Source organism: Pararge aegeria, chromosome 16 (genome assembly GCF_905163445.1).
Source record: "Pararge aegeria chromosome 16, ilParAegt1.1, whole genome shotgun sequence".
Classification (NCBI taxonomy): domain Eukaryota; kingdom Metazoa; phylum Arthropoda; class Insecta; order Lepidoptera; family Nymphalidae; genus Pararge; species Pararge aegeria.
This window is the reverse complement of record NC_053195.1, coordinates 6,878,860-6,891,181: the sequence shown is the minus strand read 5'-3', so window position 1 is coordinate 6,891,181 and position 12,322 is coordinate 6,878,860. Positions and strand designations below refer to the sequence as shown.

At 35.7% G+C, this 12,322-nt stretch overlaps 1 non-coding gene across 1 annotated transcript; it reads right to left on the bottom strand.

The window, feature by feature from the left end:
- Positions 1–1,955: 1,955 nt before the first annotated feature.
- Trnas-aga lies at positions 1,956–2,037 on the bottom strand. The gene has a single exon. It is a non-coding gene; the product is annotated as a tRNA-Ser (tRNA).
- Positions 2,038–12,322: the final 10,285 nt, after the last annotated feature.

Sequence of the window (12,322 nt, the reverse complement as noted above, 5' to 3'; positions counted from 1 at the left end):
TATTTATCATAAATCATTTTCTCAGCGTAAGTTATTAAAGCTCCAAGTCCGTATGCCATCTTCGTTATATTTCAGCGAATTTACAGAACACCGTAGTGAAACCCGTTAGTGAAAACTGTACCGTAACCGTCATAAAAATCCGTTCGGTTGTTTATCAGTTTTTAGGGCTCCGACAGACAGACAGACGCGGCGGGGGATTTACTTTAATGTATTGTTCTCGAACAGTGTTACTACAACTCTTCCTGTAGACTAGCCTGAAAGATCATTGAATCCCTTTCTGATATGCGAGATTAGGTCTGTGCCAACATTGTGATGCTAAAAGGTTTTATAAGTGTGTATAAGCAAGAAAGCAGTGGGTGTATGCGAGTTTATAATGGATTTTAGTGAGCCTTTATAAGCAAAGGTCCATTAAGGGCCTTATTAATAAACGTAATATAACGTCGGAATAGTTACGCAGTGCTTTATCACGTTCTCATATATTTAAAGTGCTGTCATTTGAAGTGTGACGAAACACTGCATTACCATTTCAAGGTTATGTGTTAGCGTATTTAGTTGAATCTTTCAAATCAGAAGCTGCGTTTTAATACTGACGAACTTTCGGTGAATCTTAGCTTGGAAAAGTGGGTTCGAGCGACCGTTAATTTTATAACGAAGATTACATTGGTAAGGCCGCCGTGGAGAGGCGAAGGGAGAGCTCGAAGCGAAGTAATGAAACCTTTAAATCCCTGGCGCGGAGTCGTAATCCCATGACGAAAACTTATTTTGCGCAGGGGTGCCAGTTGGCCGGAGCTAATGTGGTTTAGTGTTTCATTCAGCACAAATTGTGTTTTTATTCGCGCTTACGTGGTTTTCTCATCTTATCAAATTATGGAAGTATTTAAAGTAGTTAATGGACGGGAATAAGAAACCTGTTTGTTTAATGTACGGACTTGCTGGCCTTCGTGTCGCAAGTGATAATTTATTGTTAAATTAACGAATTACCATCCGTTTTTCTTACGCTCTACTTTATAAAAGCCAGGAATTAATTATGGCCCTGATTCTATATTTCTCAATATATGGAAATCGATACTTAAATTGCAAAACCACGTATAGTGTGTTTAACTATTGAATTATAATAAACAAAGTTAAATATTTATTATAATTCTAATAAAAACAAAACACTAAAACTTTTAGGTATTTTGGTTTTCCGTTACTTTATAACAAAATGATTAAACAAGTACTGGATTATTTATTTTCATATAGATTACAAAATAGCCTGTGGAAATATTGCAAAATGGATCGGAAATTGTACGGGAGTTGGTTAAAGCCAATTAAAGAAGCACACGGCCTAGCACAACCCTGACACAAGACGCATGTACCTTTATACAAGTGTATAGCTAAGTATATGAGCCATGTTATGTCGCAACCCTGGTAAAATGCAATGCCGTGGGCGTCGCACGTGCACGCGGCTTAATGAGAGCCTGGCCGGCCATCTTCCGACCGATCAATGAGTGGGAAGCTCGTTAGTTTTGTTGTTCTGAGTTATGTTCGTGTAATGCCTTCGTGCAGCTATTTTAATATCAAGGTAGTTTGAGAGAGACATTTCGCTTGTAATTTTGCTCAACGGCGTTGTAAATTTCCAGTCTGTCTACAATTTTATCATCAGTAAATAATTACCGCCGCTCGTGTGCGAATCATTTCTAATTACTTAACTTTTCATTATTTACATACGTTATCCTAGTTAGATATAGGACAAGGATGGACAGAATGAGAATATAAAATAAAAATTAAAATATTTACATTTATTATTACTTAACTCTAGTAGATTACATTATTTACATGCTCGTACGTTATGGTAGTGTAGTAATAGATTTGGTAATAGAAAAAGGACGTATAACAAACAAAAAAAATCTTAATTATTAAATACACTAGGTAGATAAAAATAAAGATAAAAATAATTCAAACGCAAAAACATTCGCAGTCGGTAGGATTCGAACCTACGCTCCCAGAGGGAATCTGATTTCTAGTCAGACGCCTTAACCGCTCGGCCACGACTGCTGCGACAGTGTGGTTGAAATTGTACAACATTTTACCCAGTTCAATAATTACAGAAAATGTATAAATTACATCGAAGTTGCCCCTGAATAGAGGTAATATTCTGAATAGATGCCTTTCTTTCTTTTGTAGTGGAGTGGGTAAAACAATATAAATGGGGCGGGAAATCACCAGCTCGCAGACGCTTTTATGATTATGATGTACGCATGCGCACATGTTTAACAGCCATTGCGAGTTGCCTTGAGCACTTGACTTGTCTATTTCTGTTGAAATATGCAACCTCCGTAATGAGAAGAAGCAAACTGGTATTTCAACTACATTTCATCCACCACCATCCACCGTTTACGTACTTATTCCGCGCCCAAGGGCCAAAATGTCAAATTACACATTTTTCCAATACTGTACCCAAAAGCATTACATGTAAGAAAAAAATACTGTGTGACAAAATATTTATTTCTTCGTCGCTTTGTTTCGTCTCACGAAAGGTACAAAATCTTTGTTAGTATTTTAAATCACTAGGGTAAACTTGATTTTTCTAAGGGCTTTGAGAAGTCGGAAGTTTTTGTTTGTTTTGGGATCTCATCAACCCGATCCGTCCATCCAAGTTTACGCCAGATCGATCCGTTTACGCGCTTCCCGTGTACCAATTACCCGTATATTTATGCGATAGTTCGTGTCTTTCCTAAAACCAGTTATGAGTTAATATTATTACTTGGTGCGATATTCGACCCCATATACATTAAATAGTACATAATAAGGGGTCTAACTCCGTTGCGTTTACGGGTGCGAGGTCGACATTCCAGTACATCCATGGGTTCTCTAAACGATGCCGCGCCTCTGGGCACTTTAACTTCTCGATTTGTCAAGATCGGTCACTTTAGTTTTTCTGCGTATCTCTTCATTCCTGATTTGGTCACGTAGAGATACTACGAGGAGGTGACTCTGAGCCTTCTTATGAGACCCATTATAAGAAGGCTAATTTATAGGCAAAGTCAGCGCCCACGGTCACTATAATAAATAATAACTTTCACGATAATCGTTAAACCCGCATTAAAGTAGCGTGGGAGAGAGTCTGAAGCTACGGAGAGATGGACTCTCCTATAAAAGAGCACGACTAGAGAATCGTTATGATATGTTGGTATTTCATAATTTCCCGGTATTTAGCCGTTTATGTAAGCTTGTCATGTGCAACGCTGCACCCGGTGGCGAGACTAAAAATAGAGTTTTATATACGCCATAGATAAAGCTGTATTTATTTGGTACACAATGCACGAGGTGACTGGGGCATCACTTCCGCTGCATGCCTGCCGAGGACACATACGCGCACGACAAACACTATAATGTATTAGGTAGGTAAGTATATCGTTTATATGGTACGATGATGGTACGATGTCGCTTAGAAACCGCGATTCCCGTGGGTGTTGGGTTGGATTATTATAACTGCCACAACCCTATCGTAGACTGCATCATGTCCGTCAATGGATTACTTGTAGTAAAATAAAAAAAAAACATATGCCGATACTGCGAAACTAAAAACATGACATGTCAGATCATGATAATGGCGAATAAATTATGAAAATTAAGCTTAAATTTCTATAATCCGCGAACAGCAGCAGAATCTGTATAGTGTTAATTATAATTAATTCAATCCGTATACTTCACACCAAACAGATCCTCGGCAATGTACCCTCTACGCACGTTTCGCTCCGAAACCGGAGCATCCTCAGGAGATGTTGACTTAACAATGAATAATTGTTACTTAACAATTGCTAATAAATAATTCTTCAAAAACAGGAGTAAATGATTTGGAGATTTTTTTTTGTAATAATTGACGGACCAAGCTAATGGGCCACCTGATGGTAAGTGGAAAACAATAACTTAAGTGCCGCCCCGTGTCCATCAAATTGTGGTCTAGGTCTAGCTTCGTGTGCCTTTTTTTACACTACTAAACCATATCTATGAATGTTACCGATAAAAAAGAACATGATACGTCTTTAAGACTTTTTTCCTGCGGACAAGCATAAAACCTTTCAAAAATATTTTTTTAAGAAAAAACAGTATATTGCGGCCTATTTGGGTAACGATATTTCTAATTCCGATTCTTATCACAGTAAATTATCAGTGCTGCGCGACAGTAATATTTTAGCCGTTCTATGAAATACGGCCAATGTTACAAAACGTGGAGCTGAATCGCACAACAATGTTCTGCTCGCCAAATAACTGTAAACACGAACAATACATTACACGTTCGATGCAGTTGCTATTACGGACCTCTGTTTACATAATATAGCACTCATTAAGCCTACGTTACTTGATCGAGAGCTTAGAAATTCATTTTTCAATAGAATTTTGCAGTGATTTTCGGTCAGGTTTGAGTGTAACTGTCGTGTAAACTTGCATTTTGTCTTTTCGTCATAGCCTTACAACTATTGAACTAAAATAAATATTCCACGACAATACACACATCGCCATCTTTCGTTGGAATGTATATTGCCAAACAGTTTCATACTAAATTTTTTTTTTTTGCAAGTCTTTATAATGTATTCATACTGGAATTTTATATACGATTCTGTGTTTACAAGTAAACTGTGGGTAGACTGGAAGCGTTTTCTTCTCTCGCTAGAACGAGATGTCGCCGAGCAGTTTTATATAAAAATAGGTTTTATTTCACAGTGTATCCATATCCCATACTCAAGAACGACTCAACAATTGAAATTGTACTAAGGGTAAATACTGGTAGCGTTTTCTTAAAATTTAGTTATGTCGTTAGAACGTGACATTGTTGAGCGGTTATTAAGCGACTTATCTTATAGCGGGACCGCAGTTTTTAAAGCTTATAGCGTAGTTGTCAAACTGGAAGCTGACTGGAAACAGCAAGCAGCCCGGAAGTGGATGACAGATTAGAAGTGACCATAAAATGCTGTGGCGAGTAGATACAATTTCATACCATCATATTTTAGCTTTTATCGCTAATAAAAGACATCAATAATGTTTTATTAGATAATATAATAGTAATTTATTTATTGAGAAGACATAGCGTAAAGACTTTGAACGAAATTGTTATTGTATGCATGCAGTGGCGTTCCTAGGGTTTTGAATTTAAGCAAGCCCAGTACCTAAAGGACAAATTTAACTGGTCATGATCTCTAAGTCACCATTCTTGTTGTGCTAAATGAAAAACCATATCAACAAATCTTTGAAAAACACTACGGTTAGGGTCAGCACGCGAATTATGATGAAGAAGTTTCTATGCAATGTTTTCCAAAATTAAAAAGTAATCATAGTAATCCCAAGTGTTTCTTTGAGTTCTGTTCTCTTTAATTCTTATGATGCCTGGTAATTTATGTCGTAACCAGCCGCGTTCCAACCATTATTTTCATAAGAAAAAAATATGCAAAATGTACCTGTTGTTCGCCAATTATTTTTTGATTTCGCCACAGAAACAATTTGCACACAAATTGAGCTCATATTTAACAATATTTACTATAATTTTTAAGAAAACAAACCAGTAAAATGCACTATTCAACCCAAATAACAATAATAAACTCCTTACTAAGTAGTTACTAATCAATAATAATGAATCTGTCAAGTGTCAACTAGTTGTATCGCAAACAATAACACGCGTGAAGCTGTTTCAATTCGCTCGCTGGTCATCTTCACTAACTTCAACTCGCAATCTGGCATTTGATCTCCATACTAAATTATTACATAATCTAGATTGTCTCTGCTAAATACATTGAAATTTCTATGAGAGAGAGCAGTAAAATAAAAGCCCCATATCAGCAAATGAGTGTGAGCGAGACAAAGCGGGGCCTCCGATCGCGTACGAAGACACGAGAAGAGCGCGATAGTGATAGTTCGGCGCGGCGCCGCGCCTTTCGGCTGGTTGCTACCACAGAGACTACCTGCCACAGTAACGTAGTGCTTGCAGTAAAGTAGACAAAGAGTATATACATTATTAAGCAAAAGTTAAAACATTGTATTTATATCCTCATTGCTATCAAGTTTTAATTATTTTGTTAATTTCATTTCGGAATAGTCGAGAAAACTTTAAAAGAGATATTTATTGTAACGCAAGCCCGGCTTTTCGGCTTGTATGGTAGTACCGCCACTGTATGCATGATGTTAGCTTATACGTATTTTTTTTCGGTTTTTTGTGGCATATAATTAAAGCAGCAATAAGGACCCCTTTAAATGCCCACATTTTTAAATTATTTTTTATTCTTCTTATTTTGTGTTACCTGTATTATGTTATGTTTTGCGTTCATTTAAGTGTTTCTTCTTAATTGAAATTCATTGAAATCTTCATTCAATGAAAATAAATTAATTGAGTTTTTAATAATTATAAATACGGGCATTATAAAGCGCATAACTGCTCTCTTTTCTAAACTAATGACAGCTTTACTTATAAGTTATAAGTTCAAAGTTTCGATAGCTAATGGGATTTAAAAGCTCTGTATACGTATGGGCTTCTTTTTCTTCCTAATCTTCGTTCATGTTAACATAATTATTTTATTGATTTATTGCGTCAGGCAATAAGAAATAAACAACTATTCAAAACCAAAATATAATTAAATAATAAAAAAACAAATATACATTACATAACAATCTGAAATAAATACTTCTTATACATAAATACCGCCACTAACCCGCACTGGGCCAGCGTGGTGGACTACGGTCTTAATCCTTTCTCATTGGATACCCGTGCCCTGTAGTGGGCCTGTAATGAGTTGATATGATGATACATAAATACAGAACAAAAATACGTAAACTTAAGAAACGTTAGGGATTTTTCAGCTTGCTTCCTTAAAGTGTAAAAGCGAAGATACGCGATGGCCTCAGGCTAAGTGCCACAATCATTATACTCATTCAACAAATCTATGTATTTTCATCATTCAACATAATAAGTATTCTTTCACTGAAAAAGATACTACGTTATTACCTTCGTATTTTTTTGTTTTAAAAAGCATCTGCGCAGGTCCTTTTTTATCTATCATGATAGGAATATCACCGTCTTCTGATTGACAAATTATAACAAAAATCGGTTAATGTAACTTAACTATAACAATAGTTACATTGTAGATAATTATGATTCCTTTAAACATGTTGTACTTTTATTATTTTTAATGTATCATCAATCATTTTCGCGGCGTAAGCCAGTAAAGCTCCAAGTCCGTATGACATCTTCGTTATATTTCAGCCAATTTACAGAACACCGTAGTGAAACCGATTGTGAAAACCGTGTAAAAATCCGTTCGGCAGTTTTCCAGTTTTTAGCGGGGGAGCTTATAGTGAAAGTTATTATTTTGTTTTATAATATAAAGATATAATTTGGTTATTATTTTTGAGTTTATTTAGGTAGGTACCAGAGTTTTTCAGAAACACTAGGTATGAATGATTCTTAGCTTTGTAAATTGTAGTTGTAGTTAATAATAATGCCGTGACTAATAGGGCACGAACAAAATATGGTTTGGCTCGGGGCATGTCAGACAGCGTTAACCTTTCACGAAACTCTACTCGTCTCTATTATTCATGTTTTAATGGCTTTAAGGACACACAACAACGCACCGTACCGTAAACATTAACTTCGCCTATCGTTCGAAACTATATTTTTAGTCCACTATAAGCAAAAACTGCAATCTGACATGGTGCATAGTCCTGATAATAGTTGCGGGCTAGCCTTTTAGAGGATATGTTTAGCCCATACTTACCCCATTTGATTTTCACGGCATCGTACCTGTTCGCTAAATACCTTAGCGGCATTTATTATTATAACTCTTTATTTGTACACCACATTAAGAATTATAGAAAAAAAAATAGGAATAAAAATAGAAGTAGAATACAAAAGGCGGCCTTATCGCTTGTCCCTCCCAATATTATAAATGTGAATGTAAGTTTGTTTGTTACGCTTTCACACGAAAACTACAGAACCGATCTTCATAAAACGTTGTATACATATTCTTAGAGGTGTTAGAAATAACATAGAATACTTTTCTTTGAAAAAATTACGCAATATCTCAAATATTCCTTTAGTCAATAGACTAGGTGTATACTATGTATCAGTACGCTGCCACCCAAATTACGCGGGCGAAGTCGCAGGGCACATCTAGTATTATATATGTATCTTTGTCAGCAGTGTTTAATTTAATTGTTGTTAATTGCAAGCGCATCACTGTGCCATCGCCAGGGAGATCGACTTATTCTAATGCCCAGGTGCCTAGAAAAAAAAACTTCACTTCCTCTCACACGCCAAATAAGTTTACCTTATCGAGGTGAGTCATAGGCGAATAAAACCACTCATAAGCTTTGCAAAGAAATATAAAAACTTAGTCATAATAAAGAACCCTAATTATATGGTTTTATAATCGGTATCTATTTTCACTCTTAACTTAATAGGTAGCCTACCTATTAGTAATCGACTCAAGGTTTACTTTTTGAAGCATATTTATAAATCAGCATAATATTTTTAAATCTGAACTTTGATATTACTTTATGAATATGAAAGATCAGACCTGCCATCTTTGGTTTCTAAAAGAACAAATTGAACATAAAATGTTACCAAAAGAAATGGAAATATTTTATTTATTTCTTATAGCTTTATAGCCGATGAATATTTTATATGCACCCTCTCATACGCGTTTCTTAATATTCAATATCCATAAGGCATGTACTAAAGTGTATCAAATATGCATAGAGGTCGGGGTGAGTGAAACTGGCATTGCTTTTTAAATATTCAAAGAGTGTAAAGGGCAACTGCGCGTATATTTCCCTCGAGTTTTGTATTGCCCTTAATGTTTACTAATATAAAAGTACAAATTTGTATATGTAAAACAGTTAACTTTAATAAATGGAATATGATATGGAAAACGTTTGGTAGCTCTGAAAAGTTAGAGGTGTGGCAAAGTTCTACCCACTAAGCTATCACCGCTTTTCAACCGACTTAAAAAAAGGAGGTTCTCAATTTGACTGTATGTTTTTTTATATTTGTTACTGCATTACTCCACGAATTATAAGCTTTTTTATGATTCTTTTTCTGTTTGATACGTTACCTCAGGGGTAGTCCAACTTTACTTTGATAAAGATTTGTTGGAGGGATCCTAGTACAATTTTAAGACGGTTTCAAGTAACGTGTAGTAATTTTCTACACTTTACTTGGCACCGAGTTTAAAATTATGTAGTAAATATTTATTTGTTGCTTTTTAGAGGTTTAACAAAGTCGGTTATCTTCAAATTTTAATTTCAAATCTAAATAATGGCAACAAATAATATTATTGATCTTCTGCGTAGGTTCTTTAAATATTTTGTCGTGCGTCATCGCTTTATTATGTTATTAAGTGGATAATAAAAGACAACGTGAGGAGTGTTTGTATTCCAATTCCACTAAGTACATATGTATTAAGACTTATCAGTTTATCAGTATCTGAGCTGTGAGTAGTGTTTTTGTTTTGCAGTGTTAATTCGGTACGTTTAGTGCGTTAGGTGCGTCCACCTGTTAGACGGAGATTAAGTTTACAAGTGCCGAAATAAAGTGTTATTGTTTTAGTGTATTAAGATAAACATAAAAATGCGATACGGCGGCGGTTTATTCATATAGACAATGACGCTACGCTTAAAGATTGATAAAATTCTGAAAAGTAATCTTCATGAAATATTTCTTTTTAACATACGTAACGAATTGCAATGTTTGTAAAACCTACTCTACCTTTTTAGAATAGTCTAGAGTTCTAGTTTCTGAAACCTAACCTACTCTATGGGCAAATATATTTTCTTACTACGATTCCTCCGTAAGATTTTTCCAGTTTCCATAAGGCAATAACGACGACAAATTAATTATTGAATATGTAGTCTCGGATACAAAAAAATATCAATGAAGTAAATGTCTCCTTCCTATCCCACGCTAAGCGGGTTCGGCACAACATATTTCTCAAACTTGCATATAGATTTGTGGTATTGGTCTTGACCTAAGAACAATGTAGGCTTTGTTTTAAAGTATAAATTAACAAGCAAAATGTTACTGACTCACAGACTTATTAAACACGCAAACTACTTGACGTCTATGATGCTAAAGTTTCGCAAGTGGGTATTTTATAGGTAGGAGATGTTAGCTAAGAAATGATATACATGAAACAACCCTTAAAGGTATGAGCTGGCGTTGAAAGTTTGTATGAAAGTTTCTTGTTACATGAAAATTAACATGAAAATACAATTTTGAAAACCTCCTTTTAGTAGATAGACAGAAAAATAGCGAATGTAGATTTTACCAGCAAGTTTTATTACTAGGGCCAGAAATCCTAGAATGCTGAAATTGGTGTTGAAAGTTTTTATGAAAGTTATATGTTTTTGAAGTAAGGAAATAAAGTACCTCTCAAAGCGTTTTAAAACAAACCTCAAGGGGTAAAAGTTCGTAATATTTTAAGCATTAGACAAATTGAATGCTGACGAAGAAGCAGACAACCGCTAGTTACAACTTCGATACAAAGTAAGCAGTTGCTTTTACACAATCCAAATAAGGATTACTTTGCAGCGGGTTGCTTGCATGATAAGTAATTGCGGACTTGCCTAAGAACATGAAACGTCGTGACGTTGTCTTGTATTCAGCTCCCTACAATGTACAGGCTTTTCACATTGTATTTGAATCGACAGTCAACATGTGACTACGAGTTTAATACAAGCGGTTAAACCGAATAGATTTCTCATTTTGTTTGTATATAAGTGGTGGTGGTTTTGAAGTCCTCCCTGGCGCCTGGTGTAAGCGATGTGGTTCGATTCTCGGCAGGGGCAAATTTTGGGATTTTTTTCCAAATTTTTTCTGCTCTGGTGGGTGGCTTCGGCCGCGGCTAGTTACCACCCTTCCGACAAAGACGTGTCTCTTAGCGATTAAGCATTCCGGTACGATGTCGGAGAAACCGATTAAGGGTTTGGGTTTAGTATAACTGCCACCCCCTAATAGGTTAGCGGTTAGTGGTAGACTGACCACCAGGTGAGACTACAGTCAGGGGCTAATTAGTAGTGGAATAAAAAAAAAGTTGGTCCTAAGCGCTAAAGTTGTTAAAATACTTATCTAGGTCTACGTTGGAGACAATGCAATAAATATTACAGTATCACTGAACTGGTCTGATGATAGAATACAAAAATATACTAGTACAATACACAAATCGGCATCTAGCCCCAAAGCAAGCGTAGCTTGTGTTATGGGTACTAAGATGACTGATGAATATTTTAATGAATAATGTGCATAAATACTTATAATATACATATAAACACCCAGATACTGAAAAAAACTCATATTAATCACACAAACATTTCCCAGTTGTGAAAATCAAACCCTCCCAGAATGCAGCGCTGCCCACTGCGCCAGTCGGCCGTCATAACCGGATGAAGAGTGCTGCTCCAATTATACGTTGATTGATACTCAATTCCTGCTCCGAATGCTCCACCTTGGAAGTTAATCGTGACGGTGACCTTGCATGCGAATAAGTGCGATTGTATTTAGCATAATATACATTCAATTTAGCATAAGATATAATAATCAAAGAGACCTTTCGTCCTTGGTTGTCTCTACCTAACACCAGTCTCTGTGCCTATTTGGTCTGATTTTGAGCGACTTCGACAGCTGATCACGAGGTACTCTTTGAGGAGCAGTTCTAGGTCGGGCCTAATTTATTGGGTACAAGCTTTTGTTCGCGTTTTTATGGTTCTTAAATCCCGTAGGAACAGTTTCTTTTCCTGGGATAAAAAATCCTTTAATCTTACTCTATGCTAAAAATCAAATCAATTTATTGCGCAGTTAGGTCGTAAGAATACAATACACGTCCGCATTTATAATATTAGTATGGGAGCCTGGATTCGGTTTTGCTTTCAATATGTTTAAGGAATGTGTCTATAATATACTAATCGTAAATCGAGTACGTTTTACCTTCGATCCCGGTAATTATCAGGATGTGTTATAATATTTTATTAGATATATATTATATATATATTTATTTAATGTTATTTAATGTGTATTTAATTTAAGTAATGAAATATTTTTTGTGGGTATATGTATAATATATGCACAACCTTACTATTTACTGGATTTGTTTTCTTCGCCATTGGTTACCTGGAAGAAATCGCTATGGAGCGATAAGGCCGCCTAACTGTATATATTGTTTTGTTGAACTTTTTTATGGGCTTTTAGTCTAATAATTTATAGAAAGAGCAGATAGAAAACCGTCAATAACACAACACTTCACGGCACCAATTTGCAAGCATGCTAAAAGTACGTCCTGCAACCATCCTGTGCCCACCA